We start from the raw sequence: 9,621 nt of genomic DNA on the forward strand, positions 1-9,621 counted from the left end.
GACGAGATCACCATCTGGAGATAATCTTCAATACGAAAGACCTGATAGGATCACCATCTAAGATTTCTCGAGCGGTGGCTCTTTGGGGAATAAACTCCACAATAAAATTCAGTCTAATCTACCTGATACAAGGCCGAAGGCCACAGGTATAGGCACACAGGCCACCTGACCCAAACAAAACTCGGGCTCCACCAGCCCAACTAGGACCGATTAACTCTGAGTCCCTGATCTAGCTAACATGCATGGCACGTCCAAACGCAACCACCAATTTGCTTTACGTACACAGGTGCACGCAGGCACTAAAAGCTAGATGCTAGATAAAAGATCGTGTATCACAACTGGATAGAAAACTAATACATGGAAATAATAAAATACTACAGTAAGGATGCCAATCACGTTGGAAAAATTCCTTTGATTATCTCCACCTCTTAAGAATTAGTACTAATGTATTTTGTTGGCTTCATTTTCTCTTCTTTTCCACGCAATAATAAGGCACATCTATAAAATATCTTTGACGACAGTCCAGCACTTGTAAATTTCTCCATGTCCACAATATATTTATCCTTACAAATAATAGTCCCAAATTTATGACCAAAATATATTAACGAATTACCAGCTACTATATTTGAATTATTGCTAGACAAGTCTATGTGAATCTTGAGGAGCTATGGACTCATCACCTACTCCACGCTAGCTGCTTATTTAGCGTGCTACGTCAGATCTATTCGCTAAACGAATGGTATGGGCCTACGGCGAACCAGTTAAAATGTTTAGGGATCCAAAAATGTAATTTGAAAGTTGATGGACCTAGATGATACACCATCAAAAAGTAATGGATCTAAAAATACAATTTGAAAGTTGATAGACCTGGATGACACACCACCAAAAGTTAATTAATCCAAAAATATAGTTTAAAAGTTAATAGACCTGGATGACACAACACTAAAAATTAATAAACGGTGCATTTAAATAAAAAAAGAAACAAGGGCTCACTTGACTGAATTGGCTGAAAAATACTGTTCTGGCTGAATTATTGTGAGAGAAAAATATTGTTTTGATTGAAAAACAAACTAAATAGTACGGATTATAGGGTAAACTAAACGGGGGCAAGATCTCGTAAGACATTCTCAAGCCGCCAATCGCGCGCGCGCATGCATGCCATGCCAAACACACGGCGACGGCGTTCGTGAGAGTCCGTGGCCTCTTCTCCTCTCCTCCGAGGCTTCCTAATTTCTGCTTTGTCCTCCTGCACACTAGTATAGAAGGTTGGCCCGTCACCGTATACCATCGTAAGATGAACTGAAAATTAGTAGTTTCAACCAGTTACACAAAATAGGCAAGTTGAGTTCAGCGTGTGTTGCCTCCAACTATAACGAGGCCCTTTGACTTGAGGTACGATTTACCTCTTAACGCGCTTTCCTGCTAGAAGAAGTGAGGGTGATGTCCAATGACCTGTTTGAAGAAGCTTGCTGTGTAGATAGGTATCCGTTTCGTAAACCTAATGTAGAACCTGTAAACTAAAGACTTGACTCCCTGAACCTGCAGCCATTCAAAAAGCTATCAATCTGATTCGAAATACCAAGGTTTGAAGACCTCTGGGGCATATCAAAGTACTTTCACTTGCCCCACAACAAGAATTTCTAGGGTATGTGAGTGGTGTCGGACGCTATAGGGGTTTGTGTATTCACATCAGGAGAAGAAATAGGCTCTCATTGCTGCTGGGATAAGACAAAACCTTCTTCCTTGATCCATGGCGTCACCGCTGCTATATTCATAGAGTAATTCTATTGGCTGGCTATGATTCCAGCAAATAGGTCTTGGGGTCATTTCGGGCTGATGCTTCCTAATTCTGCCTAGCTTTTGCTCCATTCATCACTATGGGGCACCACATATATAAGCATTGGGAGATCGATCTAATTCTACCAAAGGCAAAAGAAATGGGAAGCAAAGTGTTGGTTATCTAGCTAGTATAGAGATGATGCAGTATCTTCATTGGCGAGACAAGCAAAGAAGTAGATTCAAAAAAGCAAAGTCAAGCAAGCAGCAACATTGGTGACTTTATTGAGTCTTGTCCTAGTTGATCTGGAAATGCCCGAAGAAGCCTTTGACTCATCCAATGCTTAATTGGTTGTCCTAATTTCTTTCTTGAAAACATGTACGAAATGAAAGACTTATGTGAATAAGATCCAATTCTATGATTCACAATTGATCGATAGCTCACAAGCTACCTGCTTATAGGCGGGGCATCAGTTGTAACAAACAGGGGAGTCAGGTAAGAAGAATCAGCCTCGGAAAAGAAGAATTCAGCGCTCATATCCTCGTTTCCAACATGCATTCGTAGGCAAGTTTATAAGGTGGAGGAAGCAACTGTTTTGAATCCTGCAAACAGAACGTTTGAATCAGTCTATTGATAAGTAAGCACTTGAGCCAGAGAGACAAGCAACTATAGGTATAAATCATTCAGCAGAAACTCTTGGTTTCAGTTCAGCAGTGTTTACGACGCATTGAGCAGAAACGTTGAAATAGAAGCAGAGTTCTGTTGGACTTTGTGCTTGCCTTTGAAGGAGGAAGAGTGCTGTTGCTATAGCTGTTCCTATTTCAACTAGGTAGGCCTTCGGTATTCATGCTTCCTTCTATCAAGAGCATTGTGGCAGTACGAAATGCCTTCCTCAGCCTTGTTTATAATTTTCACCGGGCATATCTGATTTTTGGACACTTGCTGCATTCTAACCCTATCGCTTAACCGTTCGCTTCTTTCCATTGCTTCAACGCTTGTTTCAAGCAATAGTCAAGAGTTACTAAAGTAGTTTGTCCTATTCAAAGCTATAATCAGTGACTAATATGCACACAACAATAAAGACAGTTGTTTTTTCTAGTGAGAAATCGAGTACTGTTTTTACACAGCTATAGCGTCTGTGAATTTGACAGAAAAGCAAGGTTCAAAGCCCACGGAGCGGTAGGTCGACATTCCTTCTTCTTTCCAAGCTTCTGGTGGTATCTATACCTTTCGAGACCAAGCCCTGCTACAATTCATTGCTGGAAGAGACTGCTAGATTGATTTTGAATAGTTCGCTTCAGGGTTGTAGATAATGCTCTATCAAAGAGCGCCAGCGTACGTGCTCGAAAGCGTTAGTCAACTAGCTACTTGTCCTTGGTTTTCTCTAGTGTGCCCCTTCATTCAATCTCTAACTCAATGTCTACCCACATACCTTTCCTTTCTGAATCAGAGCTTTGCTTACACATCTAATTCTACATTTGACCCATTTGACAGATATTTTCTAAGGCTGAAATCACACAGTTCTTATCCCGGCATCTTACTTACTATTTTGAAAACGACTACTCTTTCCTTTTCCTTTAGGGTTATGGGGTGATAATCTCCCGTTGCTATGGGGGAAGTCACTGAGAGCTCTGAGTCGGATGAGGTGGAAACTTTGCTCTTTCTCCTTGGCCGGAAGGAAAGAAACTTGCTACCTTCAGGAAGGCTGTTTCCCTCGGCTAGATAGAATGGATATCCATTTGTTGAGAATAGAAATAAGCCTCCCTCCTAGAGATGCCCCACTATCAATGAGAACCTTTAGGAAACCTAACACACATCTGCGCCGTAAAGAACTCTTGATCAGCTTGCTCAGTAGTCATAGCTTAACGGAAGGAAATCCTCGTTCACTACCTACATGCTCCACCGGGGGTACGCCCCAACCCGATCTTCCATAATGCATCAAGCTAGCCTTAGGCACCAATTCTCACACACCAATGCAAGGGAATTACACCGATGAGTGAAACCCCCCCTTTTATCAACTGAACACTTCCCCTTTCCTTGAACCAGAAACGGCAACCGGCACGGGGAATTTCTTTATTCTTTTTGAATATACGAATGCAGGTAGTTACTACTCTTCCTATAAGATAATATGGATGAGATCCTATACATATGTATGAGACTTCTAGGCAACAGAGCAATAGGCATTGCCCGAGTACTAAATCAAGGCTCCCGCATGAAGGTAGGAAAGGTTGCTGTCAAGATGGTGATCCACAGTAAGAAGATAGTATGTAACTAGAGGGCGAGAGTTGTAAGCCAATAGGGGGAAGTAGAATGCTCAGGTGGGAGGAATCCAAGCCTAAGCACCGGATAACTCGTACAGAAGGATAGAGGAAGAGAACCGGGTGGCTTGACACCTGGTGATGTTAGAAAGAAGACAAGTGCTTATGCTTATAAGGAACCCCAAGGTTAGCTTATAGCTCTTGAGTCTTATCTTATGTGGAAGCTCCAGAGAAAGGAAAAATAGAGTTCCAACAAGGCTGGCCCAGTCCACACTTCTCATCACTCTGCCTCCTTCGGTAGGTAACTTTGACACCTAGGAAAGAGTTGATGGCATCTCAACGCAAGAAGGTAGAGAAGAATCCCTAGCGCAGATGTGCCGAGAGCAAGAAAAAACGGCTCCTATTTACCAAAGAAACTCTTTTGTTAGTTCTTTCTAGCAAACTGATGTAGGTAGGCTTCCGGAAGCAAGCTAGTTGGGAATGGGTTTGATAGCTGAAGAATGGAACATCACATGGTTCATAGTTGAGGAAAAGGCGAGACTTAACTGACCCTCGTTCTATATCTTGACAGGGCAGATCGCAACAGAAATGGCAGATACTACGTTCTCCCGCCTTGATAGATAGTTCTGCTAGAAAGCTCATTAGAAGTCGAATCAAACATTCAAACCTAAGGCCTTTGTTGTCCTGCTGAAAAAGCTTAGTAAGCCGGTCTTCGAGAAAATCCAGCTCTCGAATCGGACTAAAAGGAAAAGATATCCCTAGGTGGCAGAGCAGCCTTTAGAGTAGAGCTCACTTCCCCACTCTGTTCCTAATCTATGTCTTAATAAAAGACTCCCGATACCGGACATTACCCATTAGACTGATTGGACCACTTAAGAGGACCCCTTTGGCTTGGCTATTCTAGGCCTTCTTCTATTCGTACCTCCTTCCTTTTCTTCCCCCGCCATTCAAGCCAGGCCATCTCTCAGGCTTACAGTTTGAACTCCGAGTTCGCGGATTGATTTCTTGAGCATACCCTGAACCCACAGCCGAAGAATATGAATTGTTGAAGGTGGGTACAAGTAGTGTTTCACTATAGTGAGTTGTGGTTGGTTGTTGACCAACAGAAAATGGGAGAAAGAAAGATTCACAAACGAGGCGAATTCTCGAAAAACCAATTGTTGCACTAAGATACTTACGATTATGCGAGCTCACCTAAAGTCAGATCGAGGGGCGACACTCGATTTACTGTCGAGAAAAACAATCTAGACTAGACTAAGAACTCCCTGGAAGGATGAGAGCTCAAAATCTCGATCAACACTATTTTATATCTTACTAAATATATTTATTTGTCAAGCTTTTAGACTTTGAAGGACTAACTTTCTTCTTAAGAAAGAAAGAGGAAGACTATTGATCTTATAATACGTCACCGGTGTACTTACTTCAACACAAGAAGCATGGGCCTCTTCGATAGAAGCACTCTCTTTTCTTAGCCCCGTCCCCACCTTTGTTTTCCGTAACACTAACTTTACCCTCAAGCCAAGTTAAGATAGTGAGAGAGTGAAAAAGACGGCACAACTTCATCACCAAAGGAAGGAAGAGCGCTATCCTAGTCAAGAAGAGAAGTTCTCGAGATATCTATGGTGAACCGATGTTGCTTAGGGCGGGTGACCATCTTATGATTGAAGATAAGCACCGAAAGCTTTCCTGGTGAATGGAAGTGAGGCGTTCGGAACCTATTCTAGTAGAGGAACCAACCCTAAGAAAACCTGACCAAAAGATAGCTACGTTCCCGTCACTAACGTTACTTCGGAGTATGTGGCTGATCCGCTGAGAAAAGACGGGAAGGCAAACAGAAAGTACCACTTTTCTTATCTTAAGTTAAGATGAATCTATTGAAGAGTCAAGGTTTCCAATGAGCACGGATGAGGCGAAGCATCGATCCCTAACAAGCGAGGTAAGCGCACGGATACAAAGGAATCTTAGTCTATGTCTTGGTCACCCAGAAAAGTATTCAGAGATAGTTGAATTGAGGGACCTCTACTTTACGTACCTCTGTAGTCTTAAGAGAAAGTAATACACTCAGTCTCACCGTTGGAGGATTTAGTGGAAGATCTAGGGCGTTAGCCAGAAGCCCATAGAGAGAGAGAGTCAAAAGCCTATAGCACTGCAGGAAGACCAAGGTCTCGATCGACAGATCTAGTGGTCACTCACCGTCAATATTTGATTCTACGGCCTATGCTGATAAATTCAAATAGCAATAAAACAATGTTCCTGGGGAAGCCCTAGCCTTGAAACAAGGGGCTTTACTAATATATTATATTATATATAGAAATGGAAATCTGATAAAGATGCCTAGTCTGCGCTGTTAGAATCCATTGGAGAAAGGCTTGCTCACTTCTTCATCTGTGAGATACTCGTATTATAATAATTTAGAATAATGGGATTGGACCTTAGCCGCTCGGGAATAGAATCCTTCACCACCAGGAAAGGCAATCGCCACGACGCTGACATCTTTTCATACGTACTAGACCCGGAGGCAAATTCGGAAGAAGCCGCTTACACGACTTCCAATACAGACAACTCAAGCAAGAGGTTTGACATCACTCCTGCAACTGCAAGACAAAGACTCAATCAAGAACCAGAGAAACTGAAATCAACCTTAGTAAAAGACTAGCTAGCCACATCCCCTGACTCTCAGTCTCAGTCAACTCAAGGTGAGAAGCGAAAGGCCAGCAACTGCACTAACTGAGGGACACATTGAAAGCAAAAAAGAAATAGAACTTAGACAAAGAACAATAATACGATACTGAAATCCGAGTCGGCAATGGGCCGGAGAAACATTCACTCGTTAGCGACTCCTACTAAACAGCCAGACAGAGAAGGAAAGCAATGGAGATTTTTCTATTATCTATTATACATTCCCTGAGAAAGGAAAGCCTTCGCATACTCGCCCTAGCTCTGAGGCCTTGTCAATGACTTTATTGCTTGGGTTAGTTGCCCTGGGTCAAAAGGGGACTACTCCTGAATCACATTAAGTATATAGGAAACGTAAAGGGAGATGGGAGCATCTCTCCATCCGACTTCTTCCTCTCACTCGGCCATCTCTCCCACATCATCCTATTATTTACCAAAAACTGACTGAGTGAATAGCGAGTTTTCATAAACCTAATAAAGTCAGGGTCGCTCATTGCTTCCATCCTCCTTTCCAATTTCATTGAAGCAACTCAAAGCGAGGTTAGGAAGAGAGCAAGCAGTGTCTCCTCAACGTTGGTGGGCCCGGAAGGGAAACCTCGGATTAAGCCAATTGCTATCATATCTCGTCGCATGGTGAAAGGCGAAATGCAGCGGTACCACAAGTGCTCATTCATTGGTCCAACCTAGAAGCTACTTGGGAAGACTATGAATTGATTGCAAGTAAGTATCATGGACAAGGAGGATTTTTAGGAGAAAGGAGATCCTCTCTCAACCCAATAGATGCAATGTAGGAAGACTAGTATCTTTAGTCCATGGGTGTAACACCATAAGATGGGATTGATGGTAATCTATCATAAATAGTTTCCCTTTTTGTCTAGATGACGTCCCCACGGTGTCTATAATTTATGTCAACCAATAAGAAATACCTGAAAGAAGATGCGTAGGCCTTCAATCATGGTGCAATGAATATCGTAGATAGAGTGATGGAAGAAGTTCGATCTCATATAGCTAGCTGGAGTCTTTCTTTTCAAAGTGAAACGATTTTCCTTTTACGTTGAGATATTTGAATTGGATTTTCTTTCACCACTACTATCGTAACGCACAGAAAACACTGACGTTTCCGCTCGCTTTCAACCACTGCCACTTTACCTGAGCACTGTGACGCAGTCGGTCAAGTATTGAGGCTAGTATATCAAGGACTTATGAGAACTGAAAAGAAAAAAACTAGGCAAAGGAATTATCAAAGTTCATTGAGTTAAGGGAGGACCATTCGTGGGGGGTTCGTGGAAGAGTTGGGTTCGATTCCCTTTATACGCGATGTGGCGAAAAAGACTGATTCAACGAAATATGCCTGCATTAAGATTTAAAACGTGCCGTCTACTTCCAGGAAATGTTCGGAACAGAGAACTTTCTCTAATCCAACGCCGCATTCTCCGAAGATTGAGGAACAAGAGGAGATCCATTAAAAGAAATCTTTCTCAGAGAGAAAATCTAAACAGTAACATCAAATCACAAACTACACGAAAGTTGTCCCTTTATTATGGGGATTTACCCATAAGGGAGATGCACAGAGGAAGAGAACGAACTTCATATATCCCTTTTTTACTCAATCAAGAAACAAGATCGGACGTGATTCCGGTTCGTCTCCGTTTTAGTGACACTCTTCCTCAAGCAAGGCAGCCGATAAGTCATCGAAGGGTTTGTTTGAATAATGGACTGGTAACCATTACTCATTTTAAAGTTTCCCATGGTGATCTAATATCTTTTAAAGAAAATGACGCGAGAACCCGCGGTGAAGAAATAAGGAGATCTTTCTATATCGACATATCAGTTGGAAAAATCATAGGCAAATTCCTACCGGTCAGAATCTAGGAGAAGAACAAAAACAGAATGGTTCCGCTTACTCACAACTCAGAGGGGATGCCTGCTTACTACTCAAATCCGGGTTTTTGCAAGAGTTGCGTTCTTATATGCAAGAAGAAGACTTAGAAAGAACAAAGAAGTTTGGATCCGCAAAAGTATGCTTAGGCAGTTCCTTCGCTGAGCACAACAGAATGAAGAGGAATTTGTTTCATTTCAAATACTTCTTCTTATGGAAAAGAAGGAAGGAGGAAGAGGAATTGATAAGAAGGAAGGAGGAAGAGGAAGGGGTAGAGGAGATCCTCAAAGTTATCGAGGAAAACGAAAACCGAAAAAGAGCAATAAGCCCTTTTGTTTACACAAAAAAATTATATAGAAATTCGACCTATTGCTCCGGATCCCCGTTTACTAGGAAGATAAGAATCAAAAGGATCGAACTACCTACTCATTATTCGGAGGTGAATCATAGAACACTAAAAGCTGTGGTATCTTATGGACCTAACATAGGTCACATCCCTCACGACATAAGATTGAAAGATCCAAACCTTCCTCTTCGGAGCGGAAACGGACGTGGCCAAAACATATAAAAAAAGATCGGCCTAGTCGCTCATAGGGACATATCTATCCGGATAGAGGATAGTCTAGATCAATTTTTAGAAAAATCTCTCTCTATATAGAATAGATAGGTATCTCTGTGGATAGAGATAAAGATAGGGATCCCTATAAATCGAAATATATGGAAAAAGTGCACTTTTTTACTACTACTACTATTTCTTAGACTTTTTCAAGGAAACATCGTTTTTTCTATTTTTACTGAATTGGTCGGAGCGTAGACGAGCGAGCAGAGCCCAGGAAAGAGGTCAGATCGTCATAGAGCAGTCGACTATAAGTATAAGACTGCTGGCCTGAGAGAAGGCAGTCTCTCTCGGGAAACATGGCCCAATTTCTCTTCTTTCTTTTCACACGGGCAACAATTGGGAATAAAACAGACCATGAACATGAGTTTAAAATGTAAAAAAAAGGTCTGAAAGACTTATTCTTTTTTAAAAG

General features: G+C 41.9%; 1 pseudogene; it reads left to right on the plus strand.

Moving 5' to 3' along the window:
* The first annotated feature begins 6,298 nt into the window (after positions 1 to 6,298).
* On the plus strand, positions 6,299 to 9,233 carry LOC136538318 (small ribosomal subunit protein uS4m-like; annotated as a pseudogene).
* Positions 9,234 to 9,621: the final 388 nt, after the last annotated feature.

This window comes from Miscanthus floridulus, chromosome 2 (genome assembly GCF_019320115.1).
Source record: "Miscanthus floridulus cultivar M001 chromosome 2, ASM1932011v1, whole genome shotgun sequence".
In the NCBI taxonomy this organism is placed as follows: Eukaryota; Viridiplantae; Streptophyta; class Magnoliopsida; order Poales; family Poaceae; genus Miscanthus; species Miscanthus floridulus.